The following is a 21785-nucleotide window of genomic DNA, read 5'->3' as shown; positions in this document are numbered from 1 at the left end:
ATCCCTCCGCCGCCGCCGCCTGGAATTTTCCAGACGCTCTGCCGGCGCTTCTTTCGGGCTTCTGCTGGGCGGGGGTGACCTGAGGCGACCCCCAGCAGGTCTCTTCGCTTCCAGAGAGCAGCCCCAACCCACCTCATCCACTCCCCACCCGCACCCCCCTCTCAAGGAACAGGGAGCCTCCCCACCCTCGGCTCCATCACCGGCTGAAAAGGGTATTTCTCTCCCCACCCCCGTCCCGGTTGGAATCCGCTTCCCCCCAAGGTGACCTTGAGATCTGTCGTCGATCTCAGGAAGCACTTGCCTAGAGGAGTGGGGATAATCGGGGAATTCGAGACCTGGACACCCGAGAGACGGGGAGCCGCCCCGAGTCGTCTACTTGGCCAGGGTCGGGGAGGGACTTTTTTCTGGTGGCAGTGGAGGAATCGTCCCGTTGAGCGGTACCCCAGTGACGCGGCTCAGGGCTATAAAAGCAAAAGTTGTGGCCTGTCCAGCAGGAGTTAGCGACAGGGAGGGCCAGGGCTCTGGGTTTAGTTGTGGGGGGCGGAGTTGGCCAGTTTAGGTTCTTAGGAGACAGTTGAGAGCGATGGCAGGGTTAGATGAGCTTGGGGGACTTGGGGTGCCGAGAGAAGGAAGGTTGACATGGGGAGTAGATCTTGGGGAAATTGTGCTGGGGAGAGTTGTTTTGAAAGGGCCCGCAGTAACCCAGGGGGAGGACGACCCTCCAGGCCTATCTGTCGCAGCTGTCTGCTGGAGAAGGGGAACTTGACCTTTGGGTGGGCACCACTCGTGTAGGCTGAGCAGCCCCCCAGTGCCCTGGTTTGTGTAGGAGGAGGAAGGCTGAGACAGGTGGAGGAGGTTGAGGGTATTGCCTCCCTAGCTGGAGGCAGAATTGGTCAGTCAGTGCTTTGAAAAGGAGCTGGAAGGCAGGCAGTGGGGTGCAGGGTGGCAGGTGGGCAGGGAGGGCATGACTTGAACTTGTCAGTACCAGCAGTCCCCTTTTTTTCCAGACAAAGGGTTGTGAGCCCTCCTGGGGATGAGGCCTCGTGTGGTGGAAGCTGCACTTAGCTTCGTGGGGCTGACAGCTCTGGCCCAGGGCGGTATGTAAGTCTGGCTCGGCCCGGGACAGGGTCCAGCCAGGCCCAGCCTGGTGAAACCCAGGTCTGGATGTGAGGGTGGTCTAGGGAGTGAGTGAGGAGGTAAGGTACTGGTCCAAGCGGTTACTGGTATGTCTGGCAGGCGTGGGCTGTAGGCCGACAAAATTGATCCTCCCTTTATTTTCCAGGTGGCAGTGCTCCCCTTTGGACCTTTCCTCTAGGTTCCACGCTAACCTCTTCTGTGAGCTCACTCTGCCCACCCCCCCCCACCCCCCCTTCACACTCTCGAGGTTACCCATTCACTTAAAACATTGCTTCTGGTAATCTGGTAAGCCGGGAAAGTTGTTGCCATCGGAGTTGGTATCTTGGTAACCCTGAAGAGGAGAGGCAGCCCCTTGCTGAGACTCTGGGTGGGTGGGGTGGTGTTGCTTGCCAGTGGAGAGGGTGGGGATTGAATGTGCACCCTTGGGTGGGCCCGCAGCGACGGTACCATCTGAAAGCTACGAAAATGCCTCATAGACGGTGGTTTGTTACTGTAGTGTTCATCATGGCGATCTGATGGCACCAGGAGAAATGGAGCCCCTGGCCAGTGTGAGTCGTAGCGGTGCAGGAGGGGAGACCCTGGAGGAAAGAGCCCGCCTAAATTGCTGTCTGCAGAGTGAATTTCCAGAGGCTTAGGAGGAGGAAGTTCTCCAGTGGCATGTTTCCAGGCCTTGCTCAGGAAGCCCTGTATTCAGGAGGCCATCCTTTAAGGTGTTCATGAGCTTATGAGGGGGCAGTCTTTAAAAGGCCAAAGCAGATGGATCCGGGGCCGTCAGCAGATGTGTTGCTTTGAGTGTTTGATCCGGGAGCAACGATCTCTGGGCACGTGAATGTCAGCAGGCACGTCTCCTGGGTTGGAGGTTTCAGATGCTGCCATCTTCTAAATTGAGTCTCCTGTCATACTAGTGTGCTACGAACCTTGTTTCCAGAAGACTCTTAAGCTGTAGAACATTTTAACGCTGATGCCACAACACAGATGATGCCTTGTAGATGGAGTTTGCAGATGGATCCCAGTGACCCTCATCTACCCGCCTGCCTGCCTGTGCTTTTGTTGGAGGAATTTTTAGGGTGATACATAATATGTGTGTTGGGAAAGCGTTCCAGATTGAAATGCATTAGGCAAATACTTAAATGAAGCCAACTGGCGAAGTCGGGGGGTCGCGGGGGGCGGTCGTGGTCATTGTGCTGTGGTAGGTGGGAGGGCGCGAGATGGTCATGTCCAGATTGTGATAGAAATGGCAGGTTTAGTTTGGTCACTTCTGTCACCAGAAGGGAATAGTCAGGATACCAATAGTAATCTTCTGAAAATCTTGCTCTGTATGCTTCTTAACTTACTTGATTAGATTTCAGAGTAATCTTAGTGTTCAAATGGGAGGGCCCTGAGGTGAGGGGTTGTGGGGTGGAAAACAGCCTGATGCTGGGAAGGGTGAGGTGAAGAAAAGGTTGTGATTAGGTGTGGCTTGTAGAGGGTGGGAGTGGTAGGGAATGTGGGTTGAAGGGAATTCTCTGGACAAAAGATCAGTAGGCAGAGCTCTGGGGAATAGAGCTCAAAGGCAAAGAAAATGCTGCCTTGCTAATGCTAGTTAAATTGTTACTTGACGTTTCTGCTAAGCGTGGGGAAGGATTTTTCCAAAGCAAAATTGTTTTGCTTTGCTACGAAAAGGGGAAGACTGAAAAGCTAACTGAAACCTGGATATCAGTCTCGAGAGATTGGTGTCGGGGACTTGCATCAGCAGATAAACATCTTTCACTGCTTTGCAAGCTGCTTAAGTGTTATCTGAAGGTGTGCAATGTTCAGGGACTAGTTTCAGAAAAGACTTTCAATACCCAAATTATGGGCTTTTAAAGTATTTTGAGATTTTGGTACGCACTTAAGATGCTTAGATACCCTCTTCTGGGTTTGTAACATTTTTGTTTACTTGGTATTTTGCAGTTGAAAGTTTGAGCGAAGTGAAAAACAATAATTTCTAAAGGAATTTTGTATATTACTTCCTACCTTATAAACATCTTGTCTTTTCTTTGTAATGAGTAGTAATAGCCAAAGTGCTTTCTTTCCATCCTCATTGTAACAAGGAGAACTTAAATCATGATCACTCTCTAAATACTGTAATATTTGGTAGCAAACAATCTATGTACCCTTGCTAAAGTTCAAGTTAAGCGTTTATTCCATCTTCAGTTTGAATGTTTGTGTTAAGTGAAGGAGTACTAGAGGGGAAACAACCAAAGTCGGGTAGGGAAATAAGAGCAAAACTGGGGGTGGGGAGTTTCTTGCCTGGATTATGTATGTTTGTAAAAATTTAGGGAAGTATCAATCCTTTGTGATAAAGTAATACCAGTGACTTTTTATCCTGTCCATTTTCCCATTTCGTTTGGAGAATTTTAGATCCTCAGTACTTACGACCGGAATTTTTCTGGGTTCTCTCATTTTAATGTTTACAAGTATGTTGACGTGATAGTTCTGTTCTTAACCTGTAACTTGGGCATGTGATACAGTTACTGTCATTGGAATTTAAAGAGTATTAGTCATGCCTGTATGGGGAAATAAGCTGTTGTGAAATTGAAACTGTAAAAACAGATGGAAAGGGTTCTTTTATGTTGCGCTGTATGGTGAGAACCAGTCCTTGTTGCATCATGTGTATGACTACTAACACTTTTCTTCCCCTTTACAGCGTGAATAAAGGTTTGAGTTCTAAACTCATTAGAATTATTTGTATTGCTATATTTTTTCAACCCTGACCTTGTCTGTATATCATGAAGTGAAATGTACCTTTGTACTGTAGATTTAGGCCTAGATTCACTAATGTAACTCCAGACTGAGGTCATTGAGCTTGGTGTGGTAACCTCAACAGAATTGGTAGGTCCTGAATGGCCTGCATCCCCAATGACAGTTGGGGATGGACTTGGCTGACTGGGAGTGTGTGATGGTTGTGCAAAATGTGATGACACACTACAGGCCAATGAAGGTCATTGTCAGGAGTGGGGGCACTATTTCCTAACTTCTTGGAATTTTACCCAATTGTATTTCCAAATGGTACTGTTAAAAAGGGGATCTCTCTTGATGACTGTAAGCAGCCTAACAAGTGGAAAGGACATGTAATATATGCTTGACATACTTTGGGAGGCTGGAATGTGTCTGGGATTTGGGTTTAAGCACACACTTCTCATTTTACTAGAATTGCAGAAGTGCTGTGCTAAGCAACTTGGAATCCAGGGTGTGTGTTGCGACTAAGCTGACGCTGTGTCCTGGGCGGGGAGAGCCCAGCAGTGCTGCTGTTACTCTGTTCATTGGGGCCCTAAGGTTTTGCTTTACAGGAGATGAACTTGGAGTAGAAACCACCACTTCTCAGCCTCTGCTGAGAAGGCTTTTGTGGCCAAGGGAGTGGGAAGGGGAAAGGGACAGGCTGTGCTGTGACCACAGTGGGGGGCTGGGAGAGCAGCTGGGTGCGGCCTCCGCCCTCGTGTGTTTGCTGCAGACACTGGAATTCAGTGCCCGCCTGCCCGAGGCTCATGGCCCTGTCAAGAGTGGGCACTGCTGTGCAGTTTCAAGGATCTTTCCCCTGCTCGGCACCCTCTTCCTTGATTTCCCCAGAGCAATCTGGGCTTCCTTTCCTACCTTGCCCTTCTTGTTTTTGCTCAGTTTTCTTCTACCTGCCTTGCCTTTTTTTCAGAGCTTATTTTTCCTTTTGTCTCTATACAGTGATTACCAAACTCAAGGGTAGCTGCTATGAGTGCCTCTGGGTACTGTTAGCTAGCGACTGGTGGGCTGATGAAGGGTTTCTCCACAGGCGTGTGAATGTTTGTCTTGGGAAAGGGACTCTGAAGTGGGCCTAATAGTATAGGAGCAGAGCAGGCAGCTGGGGGCTGTGCCCACACCCTCCCGGCCTCTGCCTTGTCCCAGGGCCCTGCCTGTTCTTCACCCTCCTTTGTTCACGGGTGGGATAGGTCATAGATATTGTTGATGGTGTTGGTGATCCCTGCTGATTGGTTTGCATCCTCATACATAGATCTGAATTCAGCCTTCCCTCTGAACTCTCAGATGGTACAATGAAATTGAGTGGGCTTGTGGCATTTAGGTAGAAAATGGAGATATGGTGCAGCTAAAAGTAATGGAGTATAAAAATAGCAAGAGGTGAATTTCAAAGTTCTTTCAAAAAGAAACAGCCGGAGGGGAAGTGTTGGTTGAGGCTCCTTTGTGGGCCCAGGCTGCACACCCTGAGAACTCTGGAAATGGACTGTGTTACCGAAGGGGTTCCTCACCCCCACTTCACTCTGTTGGCTGCCCTTGGTTTGTCCTACTGGTTGTGGCCATGAAGGGACTCGAACCTCATGCCAGGGCTAACCTCTTCGTACTTAAGTTTCTGGAGGAAATGTTAACCTCTGGCCTTGAGCAGTACTTGCTATTGTGCAGTGCTGATATTAAATGAAATGCCAAGACAGGCTTTGGATATTTGTGGTAAGTTTTAAATGTTTAACATGCAAAAATGTACAGATGCAGTCTGGAAATGACAAGAGGAAGATAGCAAAATAACCAAAAATAAGAAAGCTGTATTTAGGGAGTGTGACCTTCCTCTGGGTGAGGGCAGCCAGCCCCTTCCACCCCCTGGTCTCCCAAGTAGGACACCTTTTGTTGAAGGCTCTACATTCCAGGGGCCCTCAGCACTGCACCAACATCCCTTTCTTTTATTTTAAATAACTCTTCTCATGTTGTAAAAGGGGTATTTATTGTAAAGTTTACAAATAAGAAAATTGATAAAAACAAAACCCTCAGTAATCTTACTGACAGTTGTTATTGGTCTCTTTGCTTTTAGAGGTTTGTTTTTTTTCCTGTGTATAGGATATATATCTTTTTACACAAAAGTGAAATTATATTGTAGATTATGTTGTGCAGCTCTTTTCACTTAGGCATCTTTGTGGTGACATAATGTTCATTGTGTGACTTTATCAATTTAAATACTCATTTAGACATGTAAGTTATTTTCCAATTTTTCTTGGTAAGTAATGCTGTAATGACCTTCCTTCTAGCTCAAACTTTATCATATCTGATAGTATTTCTTTGGGATACATGGATATATTTCTACACATGAATTGCCTTTGTCAGACTTCTTACATCTAAGTTCATGTTGCTAAATTGCCCTCCTGGGAGGGGTTTTGTAAATAGCATCCTCAATCTTGAGGTAAACCTTGCTGTCCCCACTTTTTCTCAAACGAGGTGGTTTCACACTAAAAACCTTTGCTCCCCTTTTGGATCCAGGCAGTTTTTTTTGTGTGGTGAGCCCTGCTAGTGACACAGAACATCTGTGTGTTTCGACATCTGCAGTGTTGTATGTTCATCCATGTGTGACTTTCTACTTCGAAATGGCTCATTTTTCTACTGTTTTGTAAAAGCACTTAGGTGTTTATAATGCTTCATTCTGTTTGATGCAAATATTTTCCAGTTTGTAGATTGCCTTTTCATTTGTTTTTCAATCATACAAAAGTTAGTTTTTATGAGTCTGTCACTCTTCATGTGGTTTCTGTACTTGTGTTATGTTTAGATCTCTCCCAGCCCCAAAGGATGTAAGTATTAATCTCTTGTTATTTTGTGACAATTGTGTGGTTTCATTTTTTTTACATTTAAACATTCAATCCAACTGGAGTTTATAGCAGTCAGGGCTGGGGGGGTGTGTGTGTATACAAGGGGAGGCCTGGTGCCTGCCCAGAGCCCTCGGGCTTGCTGCTTCCCTGTGGCTGGATGATGGAGTGGCAGAGAGTGCTGTCAGCTGGGAGACTTGTCACAACTGGCCGGTTCACTGAAGACGTGAGGGGCAGGCAGCTGTTGTGTTAACTGAGCCCAACTGGCACCCCGGGTGGGGGCGGTTCCAGTGCAGACAGACATGCTGATCTACTCCTGACGGGAGCTTTCTGACGGAGCAGTTTCTGAGCCTTGCGGGGCTGGTTTTCCTCCTGTGTGAGGTGGGGGAGTGGATGTCTGTATTTGGCACATGGTCACTCATTGAGTGCGTATGGTGATTCCTTCGCCTCCTTCATGGTCAGCCTCAGGTCCAGCCTCTTCCTTCTGGTTCCCACTAGTTACCCACCTTCTCTGAGCCTTTCATGTAGTGTAATCCGTGTGCATGTTTTGGACTGTTCTGGTTTTCCACCTTAAGTTTGTTTCCATGTAGATTTCCCTGTATCACCAGAGTCCACAAATGTGTTGGAAGTGCTTTTTCTCAGGGGTATTCTCCCACAGAAATCCCATGGAGGACTCTTCTAGAAGCCTGTGAGTGCTCTGAAACTGTTTTTCCATGGAAAGCATAAGCTTGCTGAAGGGGTTCATGACCTCAAGAAAATACCATGAATGAACAGTTGCATTACTTTATCCTATTGTGCATATGCTATAAGATGTTGAGCCAGTAAGTTTTGTGAAAATATGTAAATATGTATTGGTAGAAAAAAAAATATATGTATATACATATGTTTTCTAGGGTGGCACAGCCTGGTCACTGAACATGCATGGTTTTCTAACTTTTGTCACAGACTTTTAGATACTCTCCAGATACCTTATACTTCCTCTTGTGAAAATATCCATTTCCCTTCATAATTGCTAGCATCAGGTTCTTCTATTTTATTGCTACTATTTATCTATTCTTACTTTCTAAAAAACGAGTGGTAACATATGCATGTATTTCACCATCTTAACCATTCTACTGTACAGTTGAGTAGCGTTCAGATAATCTGCAGAACTTTCTCATTTGGCAAAATTGAAACTGTACCCATTAAACTCATTCTCTTCTTCCTAACCCTGGGCAACCACCATTCTGCTTCTGTTTCTATGAGTTTGAGAACTCTGGGTGCCTCATATTAAGTGGAATCATACAATACTTGCATTTAGTGACTGGCTTATTTTATGTAGCATAATGTCCACTAGGTTCATCTATATTGTACCATGTGTCAAGGTTTTTTCCCTTTTTAGAAGAATATTCCATTGTTTATATATATCACAACTTGTTGATCCATTGGACATATCTATTCATCTCATCCTTGAACATTGGGTTGCTTCTACTTTTAAGTTGTGAATAATTTTGTTGTGAACATGGGTGTACAAATGCCTTTTTGAGACACTGCTTTCAATTCTTTTGGATATATACCCAGAAGGGGTATTGTTGCCTCATAGGATTTTAAATTTTGGGAGAACTTTCATACTATCTACAGTAGCAGCTGCACCATTTTATACTCCTATGGACAATTTACAAGATTTCATATCCTCACCAACACTTGTTTTTAGTGTAGCCATCTTAATGGGTGTGAAGTGATATTTCATTGTCATTTTGATTTACACTTCCCTAATAGTGGTGTTGAGCATCTTTTCATATGCTGTTTGGCCAATTCTGTATCTTTGGAGAAATGTCTTTTCACTTTTGCCCATTTGAAAAATGGTTTGTTTGTTTTTTGTTGTTGATTTATGGGAGTTATTTACATATTCTGGATATTAACCCCTTATCAGATACATGGTTTACAAATATGTTTTTATTTTCCATAGGTTGCCTTTTCACTGTTGTGTGTTTTGATGCACAGAAGTTCCAATTTTGATGTAATTCAATTTATCTGTTTTTACTTTTGTTACTTCTGCTTTTGGTGTCATGTCCAAGAAACTGTTGCCATGTTGATTGTTACAAAGTATTGCTACTTTATTTAAAAAATACTTAAGTAGTCAGCCTGTATTTCTGTAATTACTGTTTAGTCTATTTTACCACTTGATTTACCATCTGTATTTTTTCTTTAACCATTTACCATATAAAATTTCTATATTGATTTTTATGAAGGTCATGAATTCCTTGTATAGTTGGGAAGGGAAGCTTTTGCCAATGATTATCAAACTTACTCTCATTATTTTCCTTTTATTGTGCTTAGAAAGTATTATACAAAGACGTTTTAAAGATTGATGTAATAAGACTAATAATAACAACTAATAAGACTGTTGGGTTTGCTTCTGATTACTTTTTCTTTAGTAGCTAAACATGTATGTACTCCCACCTTAAAGTAAATTCTCTTCTCCATTTAAGGATTTATGTATCCAGCCTACTTGGTGTATCTAAACTAATTACACTGATAAAGTTGAATTATCAGACTTCAAGTGAATACTGTCATCACTCTTTTGTCCCAGGTCTGTCAATATTAGCTTTTTGTAATTATCTGCCTGAATCTACTCAAATTTTTAGTCTCTAGTTTTTATTGTTTCTAATCAAATGCTTTGGATTTTAATAACTTAGTGTTCATTATAAAATCTAATAAGTGGAAAATGTGATACTCCTTAAGGCAAGAAGAATATTCCTTTGTTGGAACTTGAGCACACAGAACTGGGTTAATCTTTGGTTCAAGACAAAATATGGCTGTCTTTTATTTGGTTCCTTGATGTTTTAATACTGTGGCAAACATTTTTGAATCTTCTAGTGGACAAACTAGGACTTCTAGACAGTAACTTTTGCCACCTATGTGGTTCTGGTCGTTTCCCTTCCTGCCTCCCTCTAAGCCAAAGTAGTTAATGATCCTGAATACTAAGTTTCCCTTTTACTTATTATTTTCTCATATAACTTTGGAAAAAGAAAAAAACTTACCTAATGAATTATAATTTTCATTTTAGTAGTTTTTAACTTTATAGAAAAAGCATATAAGCTTCTGGAATTTTTCTCATTTAATGATATTGCAATTCATCCTTTACCTTGTGTGTAGTTTGTTTGGAGTCTCTCATGTGATATGGACACAGTTAATGATTCCATTTTTCCCGTTGTTTTTTATTCTGGTCAGTGTAATTGGATAAGTGGTAGGTGGATGCTCTCTTATACAAAATTAATGCTTGACTGACTAGGTTGTCACTACCAATACACCACCCCCCCCCCGACCCCAACCAACCCCACCTTGAGTGCTGTTTCCTGCTAGACTTTTTTCTATACATTTTTATCCACATCTAATATTAAAAAACCTATGTAAGTGGGAAAATACTGTTTTATACCATATATCATCATTGACTTGCTTTTTTCATTTGGCAGTAGGGAGATTCCCATGAGTACGTGTTGAACTGCCAGCCTTGTATTAAGCTGCTGGGTACTAGTCCTTTACTTGGATGTTCCGTGAGTTATTTAGACCTTCTGCTACTGGTGGATATTTACGCTATTTCCAGTCCTTTTGGATGCTATGTGATCATTGTCCTACACACCCTGTGTGCATACACATGAATGTTTCTCAGAGTAGGTACCAAAATGTCAGACATTGTATACTCAATTCTGCCCTGTTCTCCAGAGTAGGTGTACAAATTCTCTTGCCTGAGTATGAGTGTATATGTCCATATCCTCTTTGACAGTCTGAATAGCAAGGTCTGAAATTTCTGCCAGTTGCTGTCTTTGATCTGTCATGTATTCACAGTGACCCACTGAGACTTTAATGGGTACAGTGGACTCTTGTCATCTGTGGGTTTACATTTGTGGGCTTGAAACTGATGGAGGTGCCTGAATCCAAGACATATAATCATTTGTAATGTTCTTGAGGTATAATTTTTTGAGTTATTCATGTCCTGAGGCTGCTGAGAGTGCCCAGCCAAACACTCTCCATGTCCCCCTGTGGTTTGTTCTCCACTTGTCTCTGCATTGCAGCAACTCTCGAAGGGACCAAAACTTGGAAGATTTAGGTAAGTTCATGGCTAATGTTACTATACTATGTACTGTAGTAATGGATGGGACTGTGGAGTGTATGTGGCAGAATTTATATTAATCCCTTTATAAATCACTAGTTTTGCATTTAAATTTTAAATGCTATGTTAAAAACATAGAAGATAGACGTTTCTCTGTAGTTCTTCTCCCAAGAATAGTTATTAATAGAAACTTCATTTATTGGCCTTCAGACATTTCCCCTCCGTGGACATACAGCAATTTATCCTATTATCATCTGCTCAATTGCAAACATGCGGTATGACTGTTCTGCAACATCTTTATTATTTTCATGACTCTATAATTATTTAATCTTGAGCATGTTGGTATAGTCATTTTAACCATTTTCCTGTTTACAAGTTTTTAAGGTGATTTCCAGGGTTTTCTGGCCATACAAACAGTGCTGCAGTGAGCATCTTATAAATACCTCTTTGTGCATGTGCTATGCCAGCCCTCAGGTCATGATGCCTGCAGGAGGCGTGAGCTCCAGGCACACCTGCTTCAAACGCCCTGTACCCAGCTCTCCTGCCCTGGTGCTGTCCAGGTCTGGGGCTCAGAGTCTTGTGAGGTGGGTTGAGAGTTTCTGCTGCCCAAGTAGAATTATGCTGGTCTTCTCCTGATGTGCTGTGAAATTCAGTTGAAACTGCTTGTTCATATCAGTTTCTGACTTAAGATGGTGTCTGACTTTTTAGCACAAAACAAAGACAGGCCTGACAAACCTCAATCTTTTCTAGTGTTCTTCCCCTAAGCGGGTTGAAAAACAAACTCTTCTAGAAAAGCAGTTGTGACATTTGCAAAATCACCTTATGTGTTTGGTCTGTTGAAACCTGTCTGGCCCCTGTCTGTAGGCATTTCTGTTCTCGGGAAAGAGGTGTTCAGGGTGGGGCACAGTCTGCTCCGTCTGTCTTCTCAGCACTGCCCTGGCTGCTTTCTGGTTTAAGTACATGCTCGCCGTCCTCAAAGAGGCCACCCGATGCCAGGAACACAGATGTGGATCCCTGTCTCTCACTCTCCCCATGGGGTCACGAGGACTTCAGGGTCAGTCCCCACAGCCTTGTTCTCTCCCTGCAGCTTCTGGGGTGATCGCTGCACTGTCCCCCTTACTCTTCTGTCGATGTGACAACTATGTGACCTGCCGTCTGGGTGTCAGATCCAGGCCCTGCCTCTGACCTGAGCTGACCCTAAGAGCAAAGACTCCTCTAATTCAACTTAAAGGTGTAAAAAATGTTCAAAGTAAAACCTGCACATATTAAAATCCAAACCCCATAGGAGTTACCGTGATGTTTTTTCCTCCAACCCCTGGCCTCCCTTCCTGTAGAGACTGGTGTTGTGGCCAGTAGTTGCTGGCGTTTTCTGGAGAGTTCTTGTATGTATTTTGCTGTGAGGTCCTGATAAACCACAGGCCCTATGTTGCACTGTGGGTGGTTCAGATAACGGTGCATTGAGGAACTCATTGTGTACCTGTATTGTCTGCCTTGGGCACTCCAGTATCTGTGTGCAGGTCCATGTTTGAATTATCCAGTCCCCTTTTGAGGAACAACTAAGGTTGTTTCCAGTAACTTTTACTGTATGTAAATCTATACTGAGTATCAGTTTCTATGTGTTTTTATGTGCATGGCAGCTACATCTGTGCGGTACTTTCTTTTGAGGGAAATTCTGGCCCGTAGTTCCTTTCCAAACATGAGGGAGCCATCAGCTTACACTCCAGGAAGGCTGTTCTGGTTGACCATTCCCTACACCTTTACCGACACTGTTCTTGAACTCGGTTATTTGTCTATGAAAAGTAAAAACAGTTATTTCATTGCAGTTTTGATTTGCATTTCTATTGGGGTGTGTATTTAGGGATTTTTAAGAGCTCTCAGGCAAAGCAGAGCAAAAAAAAAAAAAGCTCTTAGGGCTTCCCTTGTGATTTAGCTGGTAAAGAAGAGCTCTTAACAGATTAGAGACGTTAATCACCCTTTTTATTTGTGCTGCAAATGCTGTTTGTCATTTACCTTTAAATTTTATGCTTCTAGAGTTTTTGGTGTTCAAGAGTTTTAAATATATTTAAGCTTTTTTATGAGTTTCCTTTTATGGCTTCTGGATTTTATGAGTAGTTCAGAGAGACCAATCCAGCTCAAGATTATTTTTTGTTAAACCTTGTGTTTTGCTCAGTTCTTTTAAGGTTTTATTTTTATTTGAACCTTAGCTCCATCTGGACTTAGGTATCATCCCTACATGACTTACTGATTTATGTACCTGTTCACTATTTATCTGTCCATGTTCCAGTTTTAAATATTGTAGTTCTGTGCTTCATTATATGGTAAAGATGGCCTACCTCATTATTTCACTCCCCCAAATTTTCCCAGTGATTCTTGCATATTTCCTTTTCCTTCTGTATTATGTCCTCATGCTGTTGTCTCCCTGTGCTAGGATAAGGCATGTACTCCCGTTTACTCCAGTTATTTGATTTGGGTCTATAGGATGTGGAAAGCTGTGGTTCACTAGACTGATCTTAATCTGTCTGTAATTACTTTAATATTTTCATGACTCTGTAATGTTTACTCTGTATGGTCATTTTAGCCATTTTCTTATTGTGTGTCTGGGCATCCTAACCTGCTTCCAGAGAGCCCCCAACCCGCATCCTCATGACCACCCACATCACAGCACTTCCATGTTTTTCTGCTGAGCCTAATGGTTACTTGTCACTATTGATCTGACAATGTCCTGTTCAGTGGACTCTACAGATGAAATACTCCAACAAAACATACTGCCAACAATGCCAATACCTTTCTGCAGACCCAGCGTGAAGAATGAATTGGGCATATTCTAGGAGGTCACCTCCTAGGAAGGTAGTTCAGCTGGAGGGTTTGGATTCTGAACCTCTGTCCCTGTGTGGCTGACTCCTGTCAGTTAGGATGATCTGTGTACCCAGAATGTCTAAGGGGAATCCTGTCCTGGTAAGCAGTGCCTGACCCTGAACTGCCTTTTTCTCCCATCCACACCTGACAGACTGTTTACAAAATGTCTTGCATGCTTTTCTGCCTTATCAGAGTGGTTACACAAATTAGAATTTACCATTGCTTTAGTGTCCCACCATCCACATACACATTGTCCTGTTGGGAACACGGCAGTTGACTTGGGATCTGCCTCGGTGACCTGTTTGTCCCCTCACGGACCATCCTCCCCAGCCCAGTCCAGCCCTTCCTCAGGGTTGGCCCACCCTTCCTGTACCAGACTTGCGGTGTCTATACTGGGGCGAACTGAAGGTGAGACAGCAGGCCTTCCCTTCAGTTATTTTACTATTTCACCTGTGCGTCAGTGGTGGCCTGCGTCTCTTCGGAGGTAATGTGTGTTTGTTTTTCAACCAAACACAATTCTGTTTTCTGATTATGATTTTTTCTCATTTGCTGTTGAAATACACCAGGATGCTTTTCTTTGTCTTGGAAGATAACATTGTGCAGAAATCTGATTGTTTCCTTAGGGGAATTTCTTACTGGTGACATTACTGGCTCAGTGGGCATGGCCAGTATGAAGGCTTTGGTCTCATGTTTCTGAGTGCCTTCCTGAAAGGCCAGCACACCTCGGCATGGCCCTGCCCTTTTTCTTGGCTGGTTGGCAGTTTAAGCAGTGCCTTAGTGTTTTAATTTGAACATTTTGACACTGTAGGGCTGAATATACACTATCTGTGTGTGTTAGTTGATCTCTGTATCTGCTTTGTGCTTCACTTTTATTTTCATCGCTTCCTAAGAATCCTTTTTTACATTGAGGACATTTACTGTAGATAACTACAAAATGTTTTTCAGGTTTGTAATTTGCTTTTTAAGTTTACATCTTGGATCTTGCTGTTGGTTTTAAATTTTGTAATCAAATCTGATTTTATCATTAAGGTTATGTACTTTGGTGTCGCTGCACAGCCTGTGGGATCTTAGCTCGAATCCAGACCCCTGCAGTGGAAATGCAGAGTCATAACCACTGACCTGCCAGCGAAGTCCTTTTTCTTGTTCTTTTGTGGTATCATTTTTGACATTTAACGTTTTACTCCATCTAGAAATTGTGGTGTACAGTATGAGGTAAGAATCTAATTTAGATCTTTAAAAATGGTTAACAAATTTTCCCATACTAAGTAATTGCGCTCTCTACTGATTTGTTAATTATGGGCTAAATACTTTGAATCTGTTCATGAACTCTTCAGTCTGCTCCACTAATACCTTTCCTTGTGCCAACCCAATGTTTTAAGTATTTACAAGTATTTGGATTTTATTAGAGTTGAATTGCATTTATATACATGTTACTGAAACTTCCCGTTTAGGAACTGGCCTCCCTGTTAATTCAGGATTGGATGATTTTCACGTCTCTTGGGAATTTTAGACTTCATTCAAATTAAGCACGTTTATGAAGTATGTTCCTAATAGCATCCAAAGTGGTTCAATGCATTTTTCTATTAAAATTTGACTATGGTAGTATATGGTAAGACTGGTTTTCTGTATTTTATAAATAAACACATTGAACTTCATTACTAGAGCCATTTGAGATGCAGTATAGCATCTTGGCTAAAAGTATGGATGTTCAAGTTACATGACCCTACTTTCATGCTGGGCCTGCCTCATTTCTGTGTGACCATCTCTCTGCCTCGGTTTTCCCATATGTACAGGGAGGGGAGTGATAATCATATTATCTGTGAAGAAGTGGGATGAGGACTAATGGAGCAGTGTAAGCTTTGCGCTTGGTGCTGGCCTGCCATGGAGTGAGCACTGTTCAAAGTGGTTTCCAAGTAACGTCACCTTTAATCATTATATTATCCATATGATTTATTCTGTTTTCATGCTTCTCTCCTGTCTTGTTTGCATTGGCTATAATTACATTGAGATCCTGTTCCCTTCTGACCCAGCCATTAGCAAATGAAGGAGGCAGCACAGGCAGCCCACACCAAGTTGCCCAAGGGAGTGATTGTTCTGCTGGTGGTCCTCAAGAGAGTTGGGGTGATCTGCTGATATACATTTTAAATTTCAATGTTTATGTATTTTTTTTAACATGTACTTGAAAATTCCTTGTTTTCCACTTGTGGTAATACAAAGTTTCCTTTTTTGACTGAAATATTCACAGTATCATAAAATTCATGCTTTCAAGGTGTATGATTAAGTGGGTTTTAGTATGTTCAGTATGTTGTGAATGTGCTGTGTGTTCACATTAGTTCACATACACTAATGTTCCATTACTTTTCATTATCTCAAACAGAAGCTCTCTACCCCTACAATCTCCCCATCTTCCAACCCCCCCCCAATCCCTAGTTCCTTTATTATACTCTGTGAATTTGCCTTTTCTTGATACCTTGTGTAAGTGGAATCATATGTTTGTCTTTTTGTGTCTGTCTTATTTAGCATGGTGTTTTCAAGGTTCATTCATCTTGTGGCAGGCAATAATACTTCTTTTTGTGGCTGAGTAATATTTCATGGTATGGATATACCATATTTGTTTATCCATTCATCAGTTGGACATTTGAATTGTTCCACTATTTTTGCAATTAGAAGTAATGCTTCTGTGAACATTTGTGTACAAGTTCTTCTGCAAACACAAGTGTTTGCTGGTATATACCTATATTCAACCAAAGTATTTCTCAGTGGAGCTGTGCTGTTTTACATTCGCATCAGTAATTTATGAGGGTTCCAGTTTTTCCACATTCTTGCCAACACTTGTTCTTACCTTTTTGGTTGTAGTCGTCCAAGTGAACACGATGGTGGTATCTCATAATTTTGATTTGCCTTTCTGTGATGACCGATAATGTCAAGCACATTGGTTTTTTTTTTTTTGTCAAGCACATTTTTAATGTGTTTGTTAGCCATGTGTGTATCTTCTTTGCCATTTTTTTTAATTGGGTATTTGTCTTCTCATCATTGAGCTGTGAGTTCTTTATATATTCTGGAAGCAATACCCTTATCTGATATATGATTTCCTCATGTTTTCTCCCATTCTGTGGGTTGCAACTCTACTTTCTTGATACTGTCTTTTGAAATAAGTTAACTTATATTTTAAAAGTTAGTTGATTTAAGGGGGGGGAAATAGGACTGCTGTATTCAGATGTGGCAAAAAGATATGTGAATTAAAGTTTGGGAAAAGTGTTTTCTGTGAGACCACAAATGTTTAGAGAGAAAAAAGTGCGAACCTTAAATGAGAAGTAAGTGAATGAGGAGTGCTATCCGTCCATAGTGATGTCAACGGGGTCACTGCTAGATGCACTGGGATCATTTGTTAGTAGATTATGAGGAAGCTTCTGTTTTTTTTTTAAATCAGTGATAGGGATTTATTAACGTCTTTTCTGCATCTTTTGAGATGGAGCATCAGGTTTTTCTCCTTTCATTTTCTAATGATTAAGAATTAGTTGGGATAGTAAGCCCTCCTAGGACTTCTGAAACAAACTTTTCCAGGCCTGGAGCTCTATTTTGTTGACAGAAATGAACCAGAGGGTCGACTTTGACTTGGGGCCTTGTCAGGCAAGCAGGTGTCGGGATCTCAGGAAAGGCAGACATAACTTCAGGGCAAGTGGTTTGAGCTCAGCCCTGACAGCTGATCCCTCCCTGTTCCCTACTTTGCTGCTTATCGGCATATGCTTTTGGCCAAATTCCTTAAATTCTTAAAGCCAATTTCCTCAGAATGGGTAGAAAAACAGTGCATTGCTCTCAAACAGTGTGAAGCTGAAGTGAGGTGTGCATGTGGTGCGGGTGCTGGGAGGTGAGTGGTGGTGCCACCCCCCTGTCCCTTCCGACAGAAACGATAGAAAGTTCCCAGCCTTCTCGCACAGCGTGGGGTGTTCTGCCACTTCTTTCCAGAGGTTGAGTGGTTCTTTGAAAACTGAGTCAACTGGACTAGTCAATATTTCTATCTGATCATAAACTTTTCAGGTTTTTTTTTTTTTTATTAGTTGGAGGTCAGGTTTATTTTCTAAAAAAATTACGTTCACATGTATTAGTGTGCAATATTCTTTTACACTTTATTTACATTTTAATATCCTTATGAGTAGTTTTCTTCACTTTGTTCTTTGTTTTAAATCAATGTATTGTTGACTGTGCTGAGTCTCCTCTGTTGTGCACGGGCTGTCTCTAGTTATGGTAAGCAAGGGCTACTCTAGTTGCCATGCACAGAATTCTCATTGTTGGTGGCTTCTTTTGTTGTGGAACACCAGCTCTTGTGCCCTAGAGCTCAGTAGTTGTGAGCGCAGTAGTTGTGGAGCACAGGCTGAGTTGTCCTTTGACATGTGGAATCTTCCTGGACCAGGGATCACACCTGTGTCCCCTGAAGGTGGACTCCAAACCACTGGACCACCAGGGAAGTCCTTCACTATGTTCTTATTGCTGGTTTTTCTTTTTCTTTTTCTTGAATAGTCCTTTTTTTTTTTTTGGTTAGTGTTTTAAGAACTCTATTTTATTGATCTTTTCGAAGAAGCAACTTTAGATAAAATAAGTAGTTCTGCTTTCATTTTGTAATTCATAAATTTCTGCTTTTATTTCATTCTTCTCTCTGGCTTTCCTTGGATTTTGTTCTGTTACTTTCTTTCTAGAGCCTTGCATACCTCATTCATTCATGTTCAGATTCACATACTTTTAACAACGGAAAGAAAGAGGTGGAGAATGGCACAGGGTGGCTGTGGCCTGAGGTCCTGCTCCAGCCCTGCGGCTCTGTCATCCCTGTGACCTTGGACAGGGTCCTCAACTACTGAGGTGTGGGGCCTGTCTAAGAGAGGCTACTGATGCCACCCAGGAGGATGTACCCATACCAGTTGGTGCCTGGGGCCTGGCAGACACATGGAGAGGGAATTCAGCAAAGAGAAGCAGTGAACTGCTGTCGCCTCCTTCGAGTTTTGACTTCTAACGCTCATCTCCATGGCCAGACCCTGAGCTGGTCCCCAGGAACACAGGTAAACATAATGACTGGCCCTGCCTTCATGGTACACTTTTTTTTTTAAACTATGGTAATGAGCCTCTGGTTTACTGAACGGTTACTTGAAGAAGTGACCAGAAGTAGTTCTAAACACTACTGCTTTTTTGAATCTATGGCTTCCTTTGTTCATTGCTTAAAGTATTATTTTTATAAATGTTCCACGGCACGCAAGAAGGTATTCTCTGATACGTTCCACATTCTGGATCAGTCCCTTTGCATGTTTTTTGGTCTGGTCCAAATCCACTACGTCTTTTTGTAGGTGAGGAGTGTGGTTACATTCTCAGCACCTCTTCTGGTTCTCCCCGCTTCCCCCAAGATGGCTCAGCAGCTCTGTTCTCTGTGTTTTGCTGCAGCATCATTGGAACATCAAGATCTGCCTGTTTGACTGCTGCCTGCTTGGAATTCACTTTGTCTGATGTAGACAGGGCAGCCCTTCATCCCACCCCACCCCCCGCCTGGCCATGTCTCATTTGCATTTGACTGAACTACGTGTGGAGGGTTCTTTTCAACTGAAATTTGAAACTATTTTTACGTCTTTCTGCCTATGTATGTTCATTTTACATCGTTAAATTGGTAGCTCTTTGTTTTTTCCACTTCAGGTTATGTTGTGGGCACAGTTAACCTGCTGAAACCATGCACCTGTTCTAATTGAGGCCCCCTGGGCATTCCAGGTGGGAGACTGTCACTGCTGCCTTGTGGGCCATAGCAACTGGGGTCCAGCATTCTGTGATGACAGACGACTGTCACAAACGTCCTTGGGCAAATTCCTCATGGCCTTGCACTCCCCACTGGCCAAAGGGAAGAAGCACTTGCCTAGTCCTCCTTGCTCACTGCCCTGTGCCCTCCAGATGGTTCTCAGTGGCCAGTGACGCGCTTATATTTGCTCATTGACTTATGAGTGTGTGGTGGTTTCTTGAAGCCACTTTAATTTTCACCCTTTTAGCCAGTGGCATGTTTCCCTGTGAAGATCACCCTCTGGGTTTCCCAAAGTACAAGCAGTAAGGGCCTTGTCACTAACGTGTCAAATTAACTCTTTGCTCATCTTGCAGTGTGTTTTGACTACCCCCATTTCTGGGGCCTTTTAAGGTCAGAGCTTTGTTGCTTCATCATCAGGTTGGGACTTAGATGGCCATGCACGTCTCTCTCTCCTGCTGCAATAAGTAAGTGCTGCCTTTTGTTGCGTGTTTGGGGGGTGAAGCTGAAGGAAGGCTGTGAGGGGAAATGGGCTAAAAAGAGGGACAGGGACATGAGGGATGTGGGTGAGGGGATGGAGGCTTGGCCCATAGGCCTGGCTTTGAGCCCACCCAGTGGGCCCTAGACCTTAGGGTGAGGGATGTGTGAGAATGGGGTCGGCCCTGCTCACACTTCTCAGCCTAATGTGTGGTGTGGCCCTGCGCAGGTTTCAGTCCTCTGAGTTTCTCAGCCTTTCATATGGACTTTGCCAAGGAAGGGGCTTCTGAGCTCCTTGGGGCTGACAGCAGGGGTCCAGGAGCCCTCCCCCTGGGAGAGGCCGGGACAGAACTTCTGGATGAAGATTACAAAGCTGGGAGGGGTGCACCCACTGGACCGGTTGTGGGCCCAGGGGAGGCAGAGCCTGGCCTGGGAGCAGAGGGTGCTGAGGGCAGGGGGCTGGGAGGGAGAGCTGGGGGCAGGTACTGGCCAGGGTCCACAGTGAGCCCCTCATACCTCTGGGCCCCAGAACGCAGGCCCCGCTGAGTCGGTGAGAGGAGAGACTGGTGGGGACCCTGTGCTTCCGACTTCGTCTTCCAGTCAAGGCAGTTCCCAGGAGGGATTCCACAGCTGACGATGGCTGAGACGGAGGACAGCAGACGAGGAGGTGGGCATGTCTCTGACCCCAGGCAGCCAGGGCACAGCAGACCTGCAGGACCATTGGCATTGGTGCTAGGCCAGCGTGCTCAAAGTTTCCCCTGGCTCTTAGATTTCCTGTTGTGATGAAAGATTTAAGATTTTTGGCTTTAATTATAAAAGTACTCTGTATAGAGTTAAAAATTCAAGCCATGGAAAAGCTATAAAACAAAAGTAAAATTCCTTTCCCCTCACCCATCCCAGCCCTACCACGCAGAGGTGACCTCTCAAGTGTCTCAGATTCTCGGAGGTTTCTGTACCCATACACATCCTGTCACCGCTGGCACTGTCCTAGAAGCATCAGGACTGTGACTCGTGGGTGGGCCTGCCCGTCGGATGTCACGCGCTCCCGTGGCTGTGCAGCGCAGCACGACAGGAGACACATCTCTGTGAAGCTGAGGGGACGCGTGTCCCCTGGCTCTGTCTGTGAAAGGGATGTCTAGCAAGGAGTGAGCCTGGGGGGGTGGGGGGCATGGAGCCGCCGCAGGTGTTTCTTTTCCTGGACGCAGCTCATGGCCGCGTCCAGGTTTTGCTTTTCACCTTTGAGTCTGTGCGAAAATGAGCAGGAAAAAGCAAAAGGCGCTGGTGGTGGCACGCCTGGCACTGCTGGGCCGGGGTTCGAGTCCCTGCAGCGTCCCTGCTTCTTTCCGGCTCCACGCTCCAGGCCCTTCCCGCCCCATCAGGCATCATGGTCCCCAAGGATAGGTGTTGGGGTGGGGCACCCAGGGCCTCTCCCAGGAGCCCCCCAGCCCCACTCAGCCTCTCACCGCCTGGAGGGGCCTGGATGAGATGAGCAGACGCAGAAGGTGGCTGGAGCTCAAGGGCTCTACAGGTTGCAGCCCCCCTCCACCCGGGCCACACATGGTGGGTGGACGTGGGAAGGGGAGGACAGCTTAGGGGCTGCAAAGCCCAAGGCTAGGGGGCCCATCTAGAGGCCACACTTAACAGGGTGTGCTCCCCACCTGGCTTTGTCCACCCAGGGCTCCTGGGATCAACTCACCACTGCCTTCCTCCCTGCCTCTGAGGACCAGGAAGGGCTGGGTGGACAAAGTCTAAAAGGAGGAGGCCTGGCCAAAGTGGGCAGGTCGTGGAGTGGCCCTGGGGAGCGGGAAGAGAGGCCAACAGCAGGCCTCGTTGCAGAAAATGCAAGAGGAGCCTGAGTGGCCCTGAGCCTGCACTCTCCAGGCAC

General features: G+C 44.3%; 1 protein-coding gene across 4 annotated transcripts in view; it reads left to right on the top strand.

Moving 5' to 3' along the window:
- The first annotated feature begins 471 nt into the window (after positions 1–471).
- Positions 472–21785, top strand: part of LOC133071258 (endogenous retrovirus group K member 10 Gag polyprotein-like) — a 28129-nt gene continuing 6815 nt past the window's right edge. The window contains exons 1-2 of one of the 4 annotated variants that reach the window (XM_061163832.1): positions 472–1097; positions 1283–20567. The gene's annotated coding sequence lies outside the window, so the exon portion shown is untranslated. Of the gene's footprint in view, positions 20568–21785 lie in introns of all 4 variants that reach the window. The other 3 variants (XM_061163825.1, XM_061163817.1, XM_061163851.1) reach the window with 3 other exon arrangements.

This window comes from Dama dama, chromosome 2, assembly GCF_033118175.1.
Source record: "Dama dama isolate Ldn47 chromosome 2, ASM3311817v1, whole genome shotgun sequence".
Classification (NCBI taxonomy): Eukaryota; Metazoa; Chordata; class Mammalia; order Artiodactyla; family Cervidae; genus Dama; species Dama dama.
This window is presented reverse-complemented; position numbering and strand designations above follow the sequence as displayed.